Below are 21649 nucleotides of genomic sequence, written 5' to 3'. Positions count from 1 at the left end.
ATGTTCAAGGATTTAGATGTTGATGGCAGATGCGTCTCGGGCCAGATAACAACAATGGCTGGGAGACATTGCTTGTTCATGCTCCGGTAATGAGTGACCTGGATTTTCCCCACATTTGCCCAGGAAATACAAGGCTGGTCTTGACGTCATTGAGGCAGAAGGATTGGGGCCACAGTATGCTTTTGCTCACTGCTGGCAGTCGTCATTAATAAGTTATCAGTGAAGTAGGCTGGATTTGAGTAGACATCTGGAGTCTTTCTATAGCAAGAAGCAGGGCGGTTCTAAGTGTGTGTGTGTGTGTGTGTGTGTGTGTGTGTGTGTGTGTGTGTGTATTACTTGTAAGCTAGATTTGATTTTAAGAAATACCACTGGGTCTGAAAAAGCATGGGATAAAACCGGACTCTCTGAACATAGCGGACAGTGAGGGCTGATGAGAAGCCAAGGACAATGACACTGGGTTTTGATCCTACTGCATGAACTGGCTTTGTGGGAACCTAGCCTGTTTTGGATGCTCACCTTCCTAGACCTGGATGGAGTGGGGAGGACCTTGGACTTCCCATAGGGCAGGGAATCCTGACTGCTCTTCGGACTGGAGGTGGGGGGGAATGGGAGGCGGGGAGGAGGCGGAATTTTTTTCAATAATAAAATAACATGAAAAAAAGAAAAAATACCACATGTGTAATTGATGCATTTAACATTTGTATTGAAAAGAAAGAAAGATTGAAAGGACTTAGGAAAAAAAAATCGATCATATATGGTGTCTTCTCTTGAATTGACTTGGTTAATTTGACGTTCAGTACCAAAATATTGTATAAGCTACATAGAGGCCTGGAATACAAATGTGGTCTCAGTGATTACCATTTTAAAATGTCAACTAAAATTCCTTTACCTATCAAGGAGGATAAGAATAGTTACCCTTGTATTTTTGGGAAGGAATTGCTGTGAGCTGTCTAGCTATGATACGAAACTGTTCATGATGTATTCCCTTGTCTTGCCGTGACACTGAACTCAGTGTGGAAACACACTGGAGAAATGAAGTGATGATGTTTCCACAATATTAAAAAGAATAGTAAAAGCTCGGGCCAAAATGTGGCTCACCCCATAGAGCACACATAGGACACCCCAGACTCCATTCCCAGCACCACATAAGTTTAAGTTGAGCCGGGTGGTGGTGGTGCACGCCTTTAATCCCAGCACTCGGGAGGCAGAGGCAGACGGATCTCTGGGAGTTCGAGACCAGCCTGGTCTACAAGAGCTAGTTCCAGGACAGGCTCCAAAACCACAGAGAAACCCTGTCTTGAAAAACCAAAAAATTAAAAGTTTAAGTTGTGGAAAATATATATTTAAAAGATTTCTAAAAGTTGAGGTAGCTGGTAAAATATGGAATATTTTTATGCTTCTGGCACATGTTGCCACGTGGCTCCCAAGATAATTGGACCAGTTTGCATTCCCTAAAGCAGTATGGGAGAATGACTGATTGATGTTTTCATTTTTAATAAGAAGTGAAGTGAACAACATTAAATAATTGTTAGAACAAAGATGAGAATCAGTCTGCATGTCTGATACCAGGCTTAAAAGATAGTCAGTCCATGTAAACTACACAGTTATCACTATGATACCCTGAGCTGAATTCAAGTTTCTCAGTCTTGATTCTCTTGATGTTAATAGAGTAGGCCAACATTAATTAATCCTGTCGGGGATGGTTCTGACCTTGCTGTGTGTGCCATGGCAGTAGTGAGAAGGGAAATTGATTTTGGTAGGTCCTCAAAACTGGACACTGATGGCCCACACTCTCCCCATCATCAGTGGGGTAGTTACTCAATGGGATGTATGGATGCACAGATAGATAAGTACGTGAAATGAAGAAGTCTGCAGATATTTAAAGGCCAAAGCCATTATTTGTGCTGTGGTATAGATGGGCATGCCCCATGAGATGACAGAGTGCTTGGCTTTCTACAGTAAGTTTGTGTAGAACTTACTCAAATGATCTTGTAGATCTGTATAACAGGTCCTTACCCATAAACCAAACAACTTGTTCTTAGAGATCTAGAATGATGCCCTCATGCAATCTCTGGACCCCTTTATGTGACAAAGATTGTAGAAATCCATGCTAATTTATTTTGCTTTTGATTGAGTTTCATTCAGTTGTTAAAATTCCTTAAAAATTAAGGGCCTGTTTTCAGACATTAAGAAGTAAATATTTCCAGATCTCTGCTTACATCTCTTTATTGGATAAAAGAGGTACCAGTTTTGAGATTTGTTTCTCATGGAAGTAGAATTTGTGTACAAATTAAAAAAGCCCTTAATGAGAGTTGTAGATTGTTAAAATGCAAGCTACATGCACATGAGCAATAGCTAGAAAGTGAGGAAGGAGTTGGGAAGGGTCTCTGAGCAAAATCTTCTGATGAGTAGCTCCACTTTCAGCAGAGGGATGTGTCAAGGAATGTAAGAGATGCTTGCTTCTGTAGAGGAGCTCTAGGCTTGAATCCTGATAGAGGTAGGACCTGAAGGTCTCCATGGGACCATGACTGCAATAGTAACATGTTGAAGTTCCATAGTGGATATTATATCATTAGATTCTTCCTTCTGAGAGCACAATCGGGTTGTCTTAATGAAATCTGTGAACGGTAATTCTCTAGAGAAAACATCCTTATAGAATTTAAAATGAAGACAATCTAATGTGATTTTCATGTAGCTAATTAATTACTTCATAAATGTCAATCACAGGAATATAACTTGTCTTGGTTTTTAATGTCTATGGTGCAATTTGAATTTTTATTTTCTTGTTGAGAGAGGGACTTGTGTAGTTCAGGATGGCCTCAGACTTACTATGTAGTTGAAGATAATCTTGAACTATGAATACTTGTGTTATTTCCCAAGTGCTACTGGAGAAACAGCACAGTAGAAAGGGTTCAGATCATCAAGGCATGGCATTGGAGGGGCTAGTGGCACCACGGACCCTTACCCTACCTCTCCTCTCAGCCATGAGGTAAGCAGTATTTCCATGATGTGCTGCCCCAGGGCAGACCCCAAAGGGACAGGCTATGGAAGAACTTTGGTTTGTAACTGGAATACAAGAGTGATAATAATTCTAAGTAAAACACTAGTGGCTTTAGCAAGAAGTGTAAATGCAGATGAATGATCTTGGAAATCAGGAGCAAATACAAAATTTTACAAGTATGCCCATCCACTAACTAGTGCTACAACTTTAACGTGGAGTCAGGTCTCAAAACAATGAATTTCTTCTTACAATAATGTTCCCATAAGCCTTTGAGCAAGGGTTAGGCTTTTCTCTGTGGTTTAGCTATGCTTTGAATTAGTAGGATCCATGGACCCCAAAAGAGAAACTATTTGTTGTATTAGAATCATCTTTTCTTCATCTAATGGCATATCTCTGTGTAGCTGCAGAATCACATCAGGATGTGAATGCAGCCAGGGCAATACAAAGTAAATATTTAGAAAATTAGATTAATGAAAGCATACATGGTGGAGTTTTATAATCTATTTTGTATAATATTAGTACTCCAAATAGAAGCAGAATTATTCCCAGAATGCTTGTGAGTCAAATTTTGGGCTACTTAGATGGAATAAGAATTGCTATTGAGTTCATTAGAAGCAATTTGAAGTTGTTTGTAGAATGAAGTAATTAAGTCCCCCCCCCAAAAAAAACCATACTAAATGAATGGCTTTCTATTCAGCCAATGAACACTTATTAAAATGAAGGTATTTAGCAGTGGTTTAAAATATTTTTTATTTATTTATTTTTTAATTGAAAAATTTCCGCCTCCTCCCAGCCTCCCATTTCCCTCCCCCTCCTCCCACTCCTCTCCCCCTCCCCCCACTCTTCTCCCCCTCCTCCAGTCTGAAGAGCAGTCAGGGTTCCATGCCCTGTGGAAAGTCCAAAGTCCTCCCCCCTCCATCCTGGTCTAGGAAGGTGAACATCCAAACTGGCTAGGCTCCAACAAAGCCAGAACATGAAGTAGGATCAAAACCCAGTGCCATTGTCTTTGACTTCTCAGCAGCCCTCATTGTCCACCATATTCAGAAAGTCCGGATTTATCCCATGCTTTCTCAGTCACAGTCCAGCTGGCCTTGGTGAGCTCCCAATAGATCAACCCCACTGTCTTCGTGGGTGGGTGCACCTCTTGTGGTCCTAACTTCCTTGCTCATCTTCTCCCTCCTTCTGCTCCTCATTGAGACATTGGGAGCTCAGTCCGGTGCTCCAGTGTGGGTCTCTGTCTCTATCTCCATCCATCGCCAGATGAAGGTTCTATGGTGATATGTAAGATATTCATCAGTGTGGCTATAGGATAGGGCCATTTCAGGTTCCCTATCCTCAGCTGCCCCAGGACATATAGCTATCCTCCTGGTTATGGGAAATAGACAAGATTGCCGGGCAAAAAATTGGGATCTTGGGGGTGAGGTGGAAGGGGGGTAAGGGGAGATGGGGAGAGAAAAGTGAGAAGGGGAGGATAGGGCGAACTTGGGGAAACGGGATGATTGGGATAAAGGAAGGTTGGATAGGGGAGCAGGGAAGCACATATCTTAATTAAGGGAGCCATCTTAGGGTTGGCAAGAGACTTGGACCTAGAGGGGCTCCCAGGTGCCCAGGGCGATGTCCCCAGCTAGTTCCTGGTTTAAAATATTCTTAATGGTCATTTATGACAGCTTATAAAATCCAAATTAGTTGGATTCCATGGGAGTCATTTTGGAAAGCAATACGTACTGAATTTGAAATCACAATTATAATAGAAATAATATCTATATTGCTTTTGGTGTATCAAGCTTAGTGTTAACCATTCCTTGTTCCAATGTAATGATAAATGATTCACTTTTTATGATGTTTGTAACTCTTATCTTAGCTGACATAATTTTTATATTCTTTAGAATGTATATACTCTTTAAAGTTGGTGGTCTCTTTAAATTGAAGTTCTGTGAATGTTATAAAATCTATTATTTTGTCACCAAATATGAAACAGTTCCTCAGCTTGAAATTTTTAAAATGCCCCATTCATTTTATCACCAGATTATCAGTTATGAGAGTGGGATGGAGACAACTTGATTCATTGGTTAAATTTAGGGACCATTCATGTCAGAATTAGAGGAAAAAGGCTTCCATCTGCTCCTACTTTCTTAACTGAGCAGGAGGTGGGTCTGAGTAGTGGATGCCAAATCGTATGAATACTAAGCTAGATTACTGTTTCTGCATGTTCACAATATCCTTGCGTGATCTCTGATACCTTGGCTGTTACTTCACTGTCATTCTGCATGCAGGTCAGTGTTTTTTTTTACCCATATCTAACTGTTTATATGAGCCAGGCCAAACAGTGGAAGAGCTGTTCAGTGTGAATAGGGAGATCTCAACACATATTAGAATTTTTTAATCTTCAGGCCTAGAAGCTGATACATCCTAGACTCATAATGAATTGTCATGTAGGTGTTTGTTTGTACTGATGGTAACTCAGAATTTGTTTGTTGTAAGTAGGTCATTTGTTGGTTCCCGGCTGCTCAGCCCCAAAATAATCATACAGAAACTGTATTATTTAAATCACTGCTTTGCCCATTAGCTGTAGCTTCTTATTGGCTAACTCTTACATATTAATTTAACCCATCTCTATTAATCTGTGTATCGCCATGTGGCAGTGGCTTGCTGGGTAAAGTTCCGTCCAGCCCCAGCAGTGCTACATGGCTTCTCCCTACTCCACCTTCCTTCTCCCAGGATTCAGTTTAGTTTTCCCTGCCTAGCTCTATTCTACCCTATCACAGGCTCAAGACAGTTTCTTTATTAACCAGTAGTACTCACAGCATATAGAGGGGGAATCCCACATCATTTGTTCTCTGAATAAATCCCCTTTATACCTAATAAATTATACAAAAATTTACACAATATTTGCTTTCTTAAAATTTCTGGTTATATTTGTTTTATATTGTGAGTGTTTGCTTGTATGTATGTGTTGTGTAGCATATGCATGTAGAACCCTTGGAGACCAGAAGAAGGTGATAAATCCCTTGGAACTGGAATTACTGATGGTTTTAGTCACTTTGTGGGTGCTGGGATCTGAATTCAAGTTCTACGCAATCGCCGTAAGTGCTTATAGCCACCCAACCCTTTGGTTCCTCTTTAAAATTAATTTTAAGTGTTTTATGCAAAATAATACATGTAAGCCACTTTTGGGGGTGACTTTTTGCCATGGTCGTAGCCATAACAGGTTTGTATGTTCCAGGACAGGGGCAAGTGGTTTAGAAATGTTAGGTAAGAGGAACCGAGATATGATACAGAGACACAGATATAATACAGAGACACAAGATAGTAATGGAAGGGCAACTCAGTGGACAATGAATACTGAATTCACACTTAATTTTCATATGCTTTTATACCTCAAAACAAAAAAGGAGAAGAATGCAAAATTCTACTTTAACATGACACAAAGGATAACCAGAACAGTTACTTGCTTCAAATATAAATATAAAGCCATTATTTCCTGAGTAAAGCTTGTAAAGCTTTTGATATCCTGGGCAGGATATTCAATGAACACACACTAGACCAAGTATCTTGTCGGCAGCCACTCCATATGTCAAACCTCCTATTTTAAAAGAAAGAGCATAAGTAGGCTTGAATTCTCTGATCTTTGGTCTCAGTGGAGTGGATTCACCTCTTATTGTCCAAAACACGAAGCAAACACACCCTGGGTCAGGGCATGTAGCCACACTTGTTGTCAACAACTTTGAAAGAGCAAAAAGAAGCTCAAAGTCTCTGACCTCTATTCAAGCTGGAACAGGCTCACATCTGTGGGTGTCTCCACAATTCCTCCCTTTCTGGGCTTCTGCTTTAGGACAGATGACTGTGCCTGTATCGGCAGTAGTTTTCCCATGTTCCAGACTTACCAGTCATCGGTACATACATCCTTTCGTCTATGTCCTGTCTTAGGTTGCCTGGGGAGAGAAAGATCTTACCTGTCCCTGGCTACCAGCCTCTATGAATAAAGGGTTAAGGGAGAAAGCATCTCTAGGTGCTGTGCACCTTTGAGCCAACTTTTTGTCGAGTAGTTTACCAACAACTAGATAATAATATACAAGCAGGTAATGCTTTCTGATTCACGTGCTTCTATGGCTGCAATATCTCCTAATAAAGGAGTGGAGAATAATCCGAGGTAGGATTACTTTTTAAAATTGGTCTATATCTCTAACAGTTTTTAGTTACAACCAAAGTCCAAATTTGTCTTAGTAAACATTTCAAATCTAAGGACATATCGTGTCAAATTATTTTTAGATGATCATTAATCTTTTTCTAGTCAGTAACATCTTCATAATGAACTAAGGCAGTTGCAAACATTAACAGGTCAATAACGTAATTCCAGCATAGAAGTTTATTATAAATGTGCAACTTGTCAAATCACAATTCTCTTAAATCAATTCTAATCAAAAGACAAGAAAATGTTTCTGTGATGGCTAAGCTATGAGTCTTTTTTTTTCTTCTATAGTCCATCTGCATTGCTGTTCTAAGTGTGAACTGCCCGAGTCTCTGAGCAGCAGCAAAATTTTGATACCTTTCTCCTCATCTCTGAAAAAGAGCTTCGGTCACTTGTTGCCTTCATAATAGTGTCCCATTGTTTTAAGAAGTCTCTTTCCCTCAAAAGGGAAAATTTTCTGAGGTCTCAGTTCTCAGGCCCTTTAATTCAACAGCAGATTTAACACCATACTGGCAAAATGAGTTCTGTGTCTCAAGATATGCACACACTGTCAAACATTCAGTCAGTGCTTTTGGACTGGCTCCAAAGTAGACAAGACTCACTGATGTCTGGAAGTTTTTGCAGTAGGTCCACCAAGAAGCTAGGAATCATCAGTTGTCACCACGATCTTATTTCCATTCTCAGACTGCAGCATGATGGCATTAAGAAAGTCAGGAACACAGATTCAGGAACATCACCCTGCATTTCTGTGGGGTCATCAGTGGCTGTGATGTCATCAGGGCTGGCATCCTTGTGCTGTAGATTTTGGATCAGACATTCTAGGAGTCATTGTGCTTCACTCACAGACATATTCTCAACCCCATATTAATACAGTGTCAGGTCCTTTCCATAACCCAGTGCAAGAGTCTTTACACCTTGCTTTAGTGAAGACTGCCTTGGTGCTTCATATCAAAATCTACGTGCCTCAGACAGATCACAGGTATCCACATTCAAGAAGTTCAGAGTACAAAGGGCATGATTTAAGGCATTATGTGGTGACTGAGGGTATAATATCCCCAATTTTATCTTCTGAAGATATGTTTCCATGGATCCTTTGGCACACTCCACAATTCCCAGTCCTTGAGAATTATAAGAAATGCTTGTTTTATGTTCAATAATCCATTGGGAACAAAATTGCTGAACTGCTTTGCTAATACCCAGATTCATTGTCTGTTTTTTATATAAATTTAGGGATTCTCATACATGAAAAATACTTTAAGCAATGAGTTATGACATGCTTAGTAGCTGCTACAGTCTGTGCAGAGAAACCTGACTATGTGTTGATTGTCATATGTACATATCTTAATTTGCCAAACCCTGCAATGTGAGTAACATGCATTTGCCATAAATGATTAGGAAGCAGGCCTTGAGGATTTACTCCCAGATGAGGTACAGGTAAATATTGTGAAAATACATCACATTGCTTAACAATCTGATGAGTAATTTCTTTTGTTAATCCAAATTGTTTCCTTAGACTTTTACTCTTTTGGTGATGTAAATGTAATTGTTGAACAAGTTCAACCTGAGATAAAGCAATCAATTTTGTAAGTTTGTCAGCTAAAGTATTACCTTCACCTAATGGACCAGGAAGATTTGAATGTGCTCTAATGTAACCCACAAAGCATGGCAATTTTCTTTGATGAATGGCATCTTGAATTTGTTGGAATAGAATTTTTTTGCTTGCCTATTGCTATTCCCATTGCATGGAACAGTTTCTAATATTTGAAGAGTTTTAAATATGTAATGACTGTCGGTCTATAAATTAAATGCCTTATCTGCAAAAAGTTGGAATGCCACAGCCACGGCTCATAGCTCCACAATATGAGCTGGGACTGGATCTGTTTGCACTACATATCCTTTACCAACAACATAAGCTGCTCTTCCATTGGAAGAACCATCTGTAAAAATTAACATAGCATCCTTAATGGACTTTTCCTTACAATTTACGGGAAAACAAAGGAATATAGCTGTGTGAATTGCAGCAGTCAATCAGCTGGGAAAAGTTTGTTAATCTAGCCTTCAAATTCAGCAAACACAATTGCCCAAGAATCACTGTTTTGAAATAATCAATCTGTTGGTACATTAATCTTTACAGACGGTTCTTTCAATGGAAGAAGAGCCTATGTGGTTCACTTCTTCGCCTAGTTAGTTCCCCTTCTGCTGTCCCATGACATGTGTCAATCACATCCTCTATTTCACACATTCTGAACATTTCTTCTTCACTCTCATGATCCCTTTTCTAGTTTCGTGATTTACAAATTCATGTGTATATTAGCATACTCACCTGCATATATATATACACACACATGTACATGCTCACACAAATATATGGATTTTGAATCTAAGTTTCAAGGGGAAACATGCAATATTTTTCTTTCTGAATCTGACTTTTTTTTTTCAGTCAACACTGATTACACTTCCATCCATTTTTCTGCAAATGTGATGGTCTTGCTTTGCTTCGTGGCGCATAAAACCCATTTCTATGCCATATTTTCTTGCCTCTTATCAGTTGATGGACTTCTAGGCTGGCCTCATTTCATGACTATTATAAACAGGGTAGTAATAAACATAGCTGTGCAGAGATCTCTATGATATGCTTAGAGTCCTTTGGGCATATGTCTCCTGTTTGTTCTACCTGGGTCATGTACTAGTTCCATTTTTATTGTTTCCTGGAACCTCCATGCTGATTGGCTGATGCTCCAGTTTCCATTCTCACCAGCAGTGACTAAGGATCTCCTTTCCCCAGATCCTTGCCTGCATTTGCTGCCCTTTGGTTTCTTTGATGGCAGTTATCTGACTGGGGTGAGATGGAATCTCAGAGCATTTTCTATATGTGCTTACCTGAAGACGAGGGATATTTAGTTCTTTTTCGAGTACTCTATAAGCTGCATTTCTACTCATTAAGCCTGTGAGAAATGATGGGTCTCCATTAGATAAATGGAGAACCTGTCCCTTTTAAAATCCCTTCTCAGGAAGAAAGTTGGTTAGGCACCGTGAGTTCCTCAAAAAATTTGCAATTAAATTAGTAGTCCCTAAAAACTAGTCTCTGTAAACAGGAAATTTATAAAATTTAAATGACATTAAGTATTTGAAAGAGTATGGTATGGTATGTATTATGTGTCAAATGATGGGTACAAGTTTCAAACCCTTTCCTATGATAGCCAGGGTTAAGTATCAGACTGACAAGTCCTAAATTTGTGCCTTCACCTCAGAACCATCTCCTGAATTCCAGACTTAGGCAGCCAATTATGAGTATGGGCTTCTTGACTTAGAGATCCAATAGATAACACAGACTCCAGCAAAATCACAGCTTCCATGGCAGTTCCAGGTCCACCTTCCAGATACTCTGACTCAATGAAGGATTCCTGTATGCTTGACAATCAGTCTCCCCACTCCTCACTTCTCTCTTTTTCTCCTTCTCTTCTTCCTTCTCTCCCTCCTCTCTCATCACACCCAGACCACTATTTTTGTAATAATCCAGACTCAGAGAACTGCTCATCCCCTCTGTGGCTATATTCCTGCTCAGATTGTCATCAGGCCCCATTCCCGATGTCATAGAAATCCCACAACCGTCCTTTCTGCTTCCACTGTCTCTCTCCCGTTGTCCATTCACACCAGAGTGCCTTGGAGCCCTTTTAGGACCTATAGTTAATGTCACTCCTCTGCTCAATAGCTCTCCAACGACTCTACATATCAAAGTATAAGTCAGACCTTTAGCTGTCTAGAACACCTTACTTCCCAGGCTGTCTTCCTTGCCACATTTTTTAGTCTCTTTTGCCTCACTTCCCTATGCAGCTACACTTATGTCTTATTTTGTACAAGACTGGAACACTCCAGTTGCACAGACTTCCTCCCCAGCCTGGGCTGCTTTCTCCCCAGTTATCTTCATAGATCGTTTCTGTGGGCCTGTGTCTTTGATCTACTCTATCTTTCCCAGGTAGTTTACCCTCCATCCCTGTCCTAGCGAGTCTCTTTATTCCACTCTTTCATTCTCTGAAGCACTTGTCACAAAATATGATGTATTTTTATCTATTTATTGTCTTTTCAAGCATATGTGTTGTGTGTGTGTATATATGTGTGTGTTTCTTTGTCTGTGCCTATGTGCCTGCGTCTGTGTATACAGTTACATACATGTGCTCACACCTGTGAAGACCCTAACCTGATGTCAGAAATCTTCGCTCTGATTTCTCACCTTATTCTTTGACACATGGTCTCTCGACCATATCCCAAGCATGCAATTTGGGTTCTTCTAACTAGCCATTAGCTCAGGAAATCTCTTGTCTTCACAGTCAGCACCATGTAAGCTCACTTACATTTATTTACATGGTTCTGGGATCTGTACTCCAGTGCTCTTGCTTGCAAGTAAAGTACTTTAACCACTGAAAGTGCTTCAGCCATGTTTGTTTATTATACTCATTGTTTGCCTCTTTCTTTACAGTTTGAGCTCTGCCATGAAAGTCACTGTTTTTGATTTCTTTCATTGATATCTCTCAAGTGAATATAACCATGTCTGGTAGACAGTAGATAACTCCCTGAACACAAGTGGAATAAACTTGGTAAAAAAAATCAGATAAAGAAAAAAATGCTTTCTAAAGATTCATTGTATTTTACCCAATAAATTTATCTAAAAGAAATCCTTCTAAACAGTGCATCCTTTAGGGTGATGAGTTTGCAATTTGAGAAACAACTTAGAAGCCATTTATATTATATAGCCGAAGCTGATTCCTTTTCTGGTGCACAAAGAATTCAGTGTGGTGATCTTTTTTCTCTCCATTACCTGAAATGTTCTACAAATAATTATCCAAGTGGGAAAAAAATCCTCCCCCATTTTTCTCCCTGTACTTGTTAGTTTGCTTAAGGATTCAAAATCCATTAGTGTCTTTATTCCTGTATGATTTGGAGAAAACACCTTTTCAAGACAAATAATTATCTTTATTTGAAAACATAGAATCCCAGCACAGTGTTCGCACTGCTCTTCCTCCTATAGAGCTGGTATTTTCATTCACTACCATGTGCATTCTGTCACCAGATCTTAAATTATCCTTCTTAGGCTGGATTTGTGACATTGTGCGTCATCAAGAGCTGTTCTCAATGATGCAGATTCAATTATGTCTCCCATACAGACCAACTATCTAATCTGCCCGCAGTAAAGCTATATTAACCTCTTTCTCTGTAGCAGAATCTTGGCCCAGTAACAGTGGGAGACCACAGCTGTGTCCACAGCTGCTACCTCCAAACAGGAGGCATAGTTTAAAGTCCTGGACAAGCGCCTTTTAAAACCTGAGTTTTAGGTGTCTGGCAGGGCCATCTTCAGTATTTGTGGCCTTTGTTGTAATGGCCTGTTCCACTCCTCCTACAAAGTGACCCTTTTGTTCATTCTTGGGGCACATACATATTGCCTCTGCGCTCTTCATCCAAACCTCATTCCCAGAAATAGCCTATAATTTATGTCTTAGTGTAAACTATATGCCTTATATTCACTTTCCTATCTAATTTCAGTTTAAAAAGCCTTTGTCTATTAAAAACTAAGAGTAAGTTGATTAGAGATGTATTTTGAGGGGACTTTAGGACACTACAAAAATCTTAAGGGGCATATCAGCCTAATCAATTTTTATAATGTTGACTACTAGAATTATGATTATGTACGATTTTTAATGTTTTTATTTGTTTGGGTCCTAAATGGTGTATAATGATATGTTCTAAAATGCTAGTTGTTTTTTTCCTCTTTATTACTACTTAGACAATGTGGAAATGAGCAGAAAATAAGAACCATATGTATTTCCACTACTTTCTAGGATTATCATTGTGATGCTCTTCAATTTCTAGGGCTGAGATATGCAAGTGAATTACTTATAAAGTTGGTGGATGACAAACCACAGCTTTATTATTATATATTATTATTCATGAAGCTGACAGGTTGCATTGTTTAATTGGATATTTTCTCATGAGTTTTCTGCTTAATAACATTTTAAATATTCATGGTGAGTACTCATCTTTTGGATGGTGAGTAAAGTCTGTCAGGTATCACTTGACAACATCTACTTTCTATCTTTTACCCAGTTTAGGTATGCATTATTTTTATTTTAGAAATTATGAATTGGCCTTTTTAACCTATTTAGATAATAAATTTTGAGTATTTTTTTCCTAAAGATATTAGTTTAACTGATTTTGTGTGTGTGTATGTGTGTGCATGTGCACACACATGCACATGCATGCATAGTGTACATATGAGGGACAGAGAAGGATCTTGATTACCTTCTCTATGTTTGAGATACAGTCTCTTGTTCATCACTGTCTGATTATTGTTTTAGCATTTTGGTTATATGACTTTATTCACAATTAGCTTTGTTTTGCATGTTATGAACTTAGTGAGAGCTGAGCATCCTGGGAGAGTGGAACATCCATAAAACACAGTGAAAATAGCATGGTGTTTGGTAGTGAACTTGGCTTTAGACATTGATTCATTAGTTTTCCCATCTGAGTGACTTTGACATGTTTGCCATGTGACTTCGTTAAAATTTTTATAAACTATTTCCCTTATCTCCTACCTTAGTGGGTATTATAAAGTTTTAATAAGGTGATATGTACTGCTATAGTAAACATCCAAGGAATAATTGCTTATGATTAGTCATTATAAATCTTGCTACGAACATGTGCTTCTGAATGCAAGGCTTCATTATATGTGTCAAATAAGATATACAATGCTTCTCTTGATGCGAAACCAAGTGTTAAGATTCCTGAGGGAAAAAGTCTTTCACACTCTCATGGGTAATGATTGAGAAATTGTTAATGAAAATAATGTTAGGCAACCATAGATTGGAAGTAACAGTTATCTGGACACCCCAGTTATAATCATAGAAATTGAGTTGCTCAGGAAATAATCTAAAATGATCTTCCACACAACCTTTGGAACATTTCAGCCTACTTGGGAGTCTAAAACAGACAGCAGTGTCCCAGATTTCCATGACAGTCAAGAGTCTGACAGTTTCTTATGGAACCTGATTTGTTTAGTGATTTCTGGGAAAGAGCCAGGGCTGTTTACCTTCCCCTGTTAGACCCCAAGGATAGAACTCAGATCATTGCACTTGACATCAGCTACCTTCAGCCCTAAGCCATTTTGCTTGCCCAGAGGAATTCTTTTCTCTTTCTTTCAATTATAGATGTGCAAGGCGATGAGATAACCATGTCTAATTTTTACCTTAATTGACAGGAAATAGAGTTCCAGTAGAAGGTGAGCTTTGTTCTGTGTCTTAAAGGAAACAAGAAAAGCAGCATTGCTAGAAAAGCTCATAGTGCTCCTACCTCAGTGTAGTTTGCTCTTCTGTTTCTTACTTTATAATGTAGTTCCAGGAGTTTCAGGGACTTCTGAAAGATGTTGGTTGCTATAAAAGGACGTGATACAATTGAAGGTCCTTGTTCTCACTGATACATCCACTAATCTACTTATTTGTTCTTTCACTTACTCACCTAACCACCCATTTATCCATCTACCACCCAAACACCCACCTATTCACCCATCCATCCACCCACCCACCCATCCATCCATCCACCCACCCACCCACCCACCCATCCATCCATTTATCCACTTATTCACCCATCCATCCATCTACCCATATACCTACCCATCCATCCACCCACCTATTTACCCATCCATTCACCCACTCATCCACCCACCCACCTGGCCATCCATCCATCCATCCACCATACCCACCCATCCATCCACCCCCTATTCACCCATCCATTTGCCCACCCATCTAACCACTCATTCATCCATTCAGTCACCTACCACCTATCCTTTCATCCATCATTTTGTTTAACAACTAACAAATTCTGGGTATAGGATCTAAAACCAGACCAGCAAAGCAATACAAAACTTTCCTTAGTGACCAATTAGTTCTTTGAAATGAGGTCACATTTTAGAGACTCTTTGAATACTGGGAACAATGAGATGAAATGCTGTGCATGTTTGCACTATGTGTTTTTTAAAATGTGACTTGATTGAATGAAATCATAAAATGTCTTTCTGGTGGGAGCCATAGTGACATAAATTAGTCCCTCCCCTGACTTCCTGCTGCTGACCTCCTTCTTACAGTTCCCACACGCAGCAAACTGAATATTCATTCTGACCCAATTCTTCAGCACAGCTTGAAAATTGCATTTATTTATTTATACATGTTTGTCATACATAAATTCATGTATTTATAAATAAATATATCATGCATATATTAAATAAATAATAAAGGCTTCTGGAATGTGAGCCGTTGGTTCCATTGTATCATTTTGTAGTTGCCCTAATAGTCCAGTTCTTTGCTCCTCAGACTCCTTCAGTAAGGGATACATAGTGTGGAATTCTGTCCTCATGGCAGTGATTGTCAAATCTGAAGATGCAACCTCAGGCTCTTGCAACCTTCCTTCCAAATTTAGGTTTATGACTGAATCCTGGAGTGTAATCCATAGGAGCCTACTTAGGCATATCTTCTTGACAGATTCCTAGTATGGTCCAGGGCCACACTTGGAAAGTCCTATACCACATTCTTTTCTGAAAACGGACAGGGACTCATCTGTTTTTCCTCAGCCAGAGACACTCCGACATGGGGAATGCCAACAATGTTTAAATATTCATATCTTCCTTAAAGATTAGGAGATAGTAAACTGGCCCCGTGGTGGAAACTGCAGACAAATTGTCCCTCGCCCCCTCAGCAGAGGGGTTATTACAGAGATTGCCCTGTGAATTACCCCACAGAAACTTTGCATAAAGAAATATGAAGAAGGTATTCATTTTATCAATGAGGGATGAGACATCTCTCAAAAGCTTTCTATTTTGGATTCATCTATGACTGAACTTTCCACAGGCTTATGGGTGTTTAGCACTAGAAAGAAAAGAACAGGGTAAGAGGTCAATAAGGACCAATGTGTCCAAGTGGAACCACTTTGTACCTGTGAAAATAACTGACTTTAAAAAAAAGCAAAACCAATAAAGAGCATCCAATAGAAGCTTTTTAAAATTAAATAATGTGTTCTATCTTTAAAGAAAGGCTTTCTAATATTGACTTGGAGTATTTCCAGGCTTATAAATGAGGATTGACAGATGTTTTGGATCTAAAGGGTGTTTTTTTTCTTCTTTCTTTTTTTTCCTTTCCACCTAAAAGATAATGATGACCAATTATTTTTTTTGAGTAACAAAGAGTCAATAATCCAATTAATAATGGATTTAACTAAACAGAGTTGTATAATTAGATTCTTTAAAAAAAAACAACAACCAGATTTTCCTTTTAGTTCTCTAGAGGCAACTGTTTGCTAGAAGTCTTTGTGATGAAAGATGTGTTTTATGTGTGCTTCATGGGGCTGTTAGACATGGGCACTGTAGCCAGTGCTCCCGAGGAAATGAACTTTAAATCTGATTTAATTTCAGTTATTGTACATTACCTTATGGGTGGCATTTGATTATGTCTCTCTAGAAGAAAGTATAAAGTAGACCTTTTCTGTAGCTACAGAAGAACCAATGGCTATCTCTTCACCAATAGGAAGCTTCAGGGTTGTTCAGCATTCGAGTTGTGTGAGACCTTCATGTTGGTTACTAATGAAAGAGTCATTTGAATTTGCCATACTTACAGTAATGTAAGCTTGTACTACTTTGGTTCTGAGACCCCCTCTTTTAAGGAGAGTAGGCTACTACGTATTATGCTGTGCTGGTCTAAATAAAGATAACCAAATTGGGTTGGCGCCATCGGGAGCTGGGCAGGCAGAATAGCATGCATGGCCACTCCTAGATCATGTCGGACCTTATGCCACAGTGCTTGATATGAATTCAATTTTTGACAGATGAGTTAAATAGGGAACATGCACCTCAAACATAAATGTGCAAGCAATAAAATATAGTCTTAAACTTTAGGGTTACGTTTTTTTTTAAAGTTGTCTCAAACTATGCAGAGATGGGAGTATAGAAGTTATAAAAATTATGTAAAGTTTTGTCTTTAATCACTCTGAATCCATTAAGTTTCTCCATATTTTTCACCTTATTTAGGATAAGTGTTAACTTATTTAGAATAAAACGATTATTTAGACATGCAGTGCACTTACTGGTTAATGAATAACGAAAATAACAAAATATATTGAAATGCAAAAACCTGAAATAATGAAAGTAAAGCTTGGATTAAAATATCCCATGTACAATCAAAAAAGGAAGAGGAGTGAAAATTTTGTATATGTTGTAATAGTAGCAGCGGGCTATGTTCCTGGTGCCCGGCCGCCCGCACGGCTAGCTTTATCCGAAATAATTACACGGAAACTGTACTTTTTTTTAAATACTGCCTGGCCCATTAGTTCCAGCCTCTTATTGGCTAGCTCTTACATATTGATCTAACCCATTTCTAATATTCTGTGTAGCCCACAAGGTGGCTTACCAGGAAAGATCTTAACCTGCGTCTGTCTGGAGTGGGAGAATCATGGCGACTGTCCAACTCGGCTTCTTTCTCCCAGCATTCTGTTCTGTTTACTCCGCCTACCTAATTTTCTGTTCTATTAAAGGGCCAAGGCAGTTTCTTTATTTAGCCAATGAAAGCAACACAAAACAGAAGACTCCCACATCATGTGTATTTAGGTGAGCTGTTGCAGTGTGGCAAAATGAGGGTGAAGGCAAGGAAGGTGACATGAGGAAAATTATTTGGGCAGGGATTTTTTAATACACTCTTACTGCATGTTCATTATGCATACTAACAGAACCCAGAGTGAGTTTCTATGTTTGTATGACTTGATGTTTACAATGTCTACCAACCAAATGCAACCTCATTTTGTCATTCCGTTTTTCAATGTCTATAAATAACTTTTGCTTTCATGTTGATTTCCTTTTGACTTTCACTTGTGAGAGAACATGCACTATTTATCTTCTTGGCATCTATCACTTAATATCATGTCCTTGAGTTTAAGCATTTATCCCAAGTAACAATTTCATTTACTTTATCACTGTTCAATATTCTGGTGGTGTTTGTGTTTGTGTATGTATCACATCCTTTCTCCTACCTAATGATCAAGCCCTCTTGGGCTGATTCTGTCTGTATAACTACAATCAACAGATTGTCTGTTTGGTATAATATTTCATGAAGCAAATTTTGAAGACAGACATAGTATGGGATGGGGAGAAAAGGTGGACCTACTTGGGCTAGGATTTTGCTTAGAATTTTAATGACAGCATTCCCCCTTTCATTTCCCTATCTCGTATGCTAGATACATACAGATGTTTAGTGATGATGTAACTAACATTCACCATTTTAGAAATTTGCTGATACTCACATTATTATTCAATGAGGACACCAAGGTTTGAGCCTATTTCTAATGGAAAGACACATGCATTACACCATAGGCACTGGTATTAGTATGAAGAGTTACATATTTGCAGAATTCAAGAAGTACAATCCTACTGCAGGACATGATCCATGCAGAATCATGGGAGAGGTTGAGGCATGGGATATTGAAGGAACAAAGCACCTGAAAGAATCTGAACCATAGTAACTACATTGCTTTATTTTGTTGTTGGTGGAAGTAATGTGGAGAGTTATATGGGTTAGCTTTAGCCTGGGCAGTGGCATTGTGGATCTTTTTTTTTAAAAAAAATTGATTTTTATTGAGCTGTACATTTTTCTTTGCTCCTCTCCCTGCCTCTCCTCTGCACCCTTCAACACTCCCCAAGGTCCCCATGGTCCCAGTTTACTCAGGAGATCTTGTCTTTTTCTACTTCTCATGTAGATTAGATCTATGTAAGTCTCTCTTATTGCCCTCACTGTTGTCTAAGTTCTCTGAAACTGTGGTTTGTAGGCTGGTTTTCTTTGCTTTATGTTTAAGCATTGTGAATCTTAAAGATATACAGGAGATGAAGTTAACAGCAGATTTGGCAAAACATTTGCTTTGAATTGGATATTTTTTTCTAAATGCACAGTTGCTGGGAAGTGGGTGATTCCCATCTCGGTTGTGCTGACTGACATCCAACTAAAGAGTCAAAACTAACTGCGAATAGTCAGCCAAGAGATGCAGGCAGATGCCTCAGAAATATTTATAATTGCTTTTCTCATGCCTGCCAATGGTTTGGGAAGTGTTTGCTACATTATGTATTTTGATTGTTGCTTTGTTCTAATGTATGTTTGTCAAAACATAAAATAAGAGGACAACAAATATCTGGCCAAATTTCCAAATAACTTCTAGGATTTGGCCCAAGATTGAATGATTCCTTTATTGCTTCTGGGTTTCACGGACTCAGCAGCACCCAGCATCAGCCCTTTGGCCCTGTCGCAAATGAGGAATGAGATGAGAGTCCAGCAAACAGATACCAGAGCCAAGTGCTGCTCTGAGAAATCCTGGCATGTGTTCTAGCCACTGAAGAGATTTTATGTTCATACTGTGCATCTCTTGAGGGACTCGTACTACCAAGCTGTGTGGTTAGCCAAGATGTGGGAGAGGAGCACGGGGAGGGATAGGGTTCATGACATGCCCTCTTTCCTCCTCATTGATGAACATCCTTCATGTCCATCCACAGTTTAGAGGAGAGAATGGACCTGCTTCGCTTTTGGAACAAAATATTTTTTTTTAACTATAATGGTATATTTTGTTGTACCCACTATAGCTTATTTTATTTGATCGATTTTTGGGTTTTTGTTTTTGAGACAGGGTTTCTCTGTAGCTTTGGAGCCTGTCCTGGAACTAGCTCTTAAGACCAGGCTTGCCTTGAAGTCACAGAGATCTGTCTGCCTCTGCTTCCAGAGTGCTGGGATTAAAGGCCTGTGCCACCACTGCCTATATTTGGTCTATTTCTTATCCTGCCTCAAATTCACTCATAACTCAGACCTGAGTTGGCTGTCTAGAACCTTCTCCAGTTTCTGGATTTGTGAGCATTACCTGCAGGTGACTAGAAACAGGCAGACACAGTTTTTTATCTGTGCAGATGTTCGGAGACCTGAACTGGAACAACAAAGCTGGCGGGTGTAAAGATTTATATTTTAAAAAGGAGTGGTGAGAGGGGTAATAAAGAAAAAAGTGAAGTTTAGGAAAACAATTTGAAGAATTGAATGAGATCTTCATCTGGGACTTTTAAGAGTTGACTTTTAATTGCTTAGTTTTAAATGGGTGATTATTAGATGGAATGTTATTTTGATTATTAGTGAATTTATTGATACAGCCCCTCATTTACATTGTGATGTATATCACATTTGACAAAGAGGCATGTTTATATTTCTGAAATGTTTTATCTTAAAAATTTTTTTAGATAATAATTTAAATATGATGCTAACAGATGAGTATTACATCAGAACAGGCTCAATCCAAAATTGTTCATTTGTGAATGTCATCTAAGGTTCTTTCCATGTGTTGTGGCTATAGTGATCATGAAAGAAAGGGCTTGCTCTCTAATAGCTGATACTTTGTAAGACCATGACTTTAAAAATGTCTTTCTCTGGTCATTTCCTATCACCTGGAGACTGATGGAAACACAGTGTCTCAGACCCCAGTCTGACTTGCTGAAACTGAAGCCCTGGAGCAGGAGTCTAACAATCCCCATTTCAGCAGGTTCTCTATGCGATTGTGAGAGATTTACTGGAAAAGACATCAACCAATGATTACATATTCCAGGAAACACTGGAGGCTTTGAAGAAATAACCCAGAGATTGAAGATAGATGGTACAAAGGGGTACAGTTCACATAGCAGGGAAAGGAGAGGCCCTTTTGGCATGTAGTTCAGGAGGAGGGTCTTTGCAGTCACCTAGACTTTAATGAGTTTGGTGGAACTGGGATGTATTTTAAGAGCAGATCTTCTGAATTTTCCATTTAATTGGAAATATGGATAAAATGGCAAGGTGACTGCAGAGTTGTGATGGTATCTACTGTTCCCCAGCGAATCACCTCAGATATAGGAAGATGAAGAACAATGACTGGGAAGGAGCTGGAAAAAGCAGTACTTAGAGAATAACACATTGAATTTTGAAAACTTAATTGCTGATGCAACTCAGTGAACTGCAGTAAGACAATGTGCTAGAGTGATTGGTCCTGGTTTCACACCCAACAGCAGCAACAACAACATCAACACACACACACACACACACACACACACACAGAATCGGGATAGAGAAGGAGAAGAGGAGAAGCACAGGTAGCAGAACATAGCAAAGCTGAAGCTGGAAAGAATACATAGAGTCACCTTACCATTATTTTTGCTTGCTTGTTTGTTTGTGAGTTTGATTGATTTTATTGAGCTATACTTTTTTCTCTGCTCCCCTCCCTTTATCTCCCCTCTCCTTCTACCCTCTCCCTTGGTCCCCATGCTCCCAATTTACTCAGGAGATCATGTCGTATTCTACTTCTCATGTACACTAGATCCATGTATGTCTCTCTTAGGGTCCTCATTCATGTCTTGGTTCTCTGGGGTTGTGAATTGTAAG

At 39.1% G+C, this 21649-nt stretch overlaps 1 protein-coding gene across 1 annotated transcript in view; it reads left to right on the top strand.

Annotated features, from left to right (window-relative positions):
- Pde3a (phosphodiesterase 3A) overlaps nucleotides 1-21649 on the top strand; it is a 278475-nt gene that overhangs the window by 121984 nt on the left and 134842 nt on the right. The gene's annotated exons all lie outside the window — the stretch shown is intronic.

Source organism: Microtus pennsylvanicus, chromosome 8, assembly GCF_037038515.1.
Source record: "Microtus pennsylvanicus isolate mMicPen1 chromosome 8, mMicPen1.hap1, whole genome shotgun sequence".
Classification (NCBI taxonomy): Eukaryota; Metazoa; Chordata; class Mammalia; order Rodentia; family Cricetidae; genus Microtus; species Microtus pennsylvanicus.
Note: the sequence above shows the minus strand (reverse complement) of the source record. Positions and strands in the feature narration are given on the sequence as shown.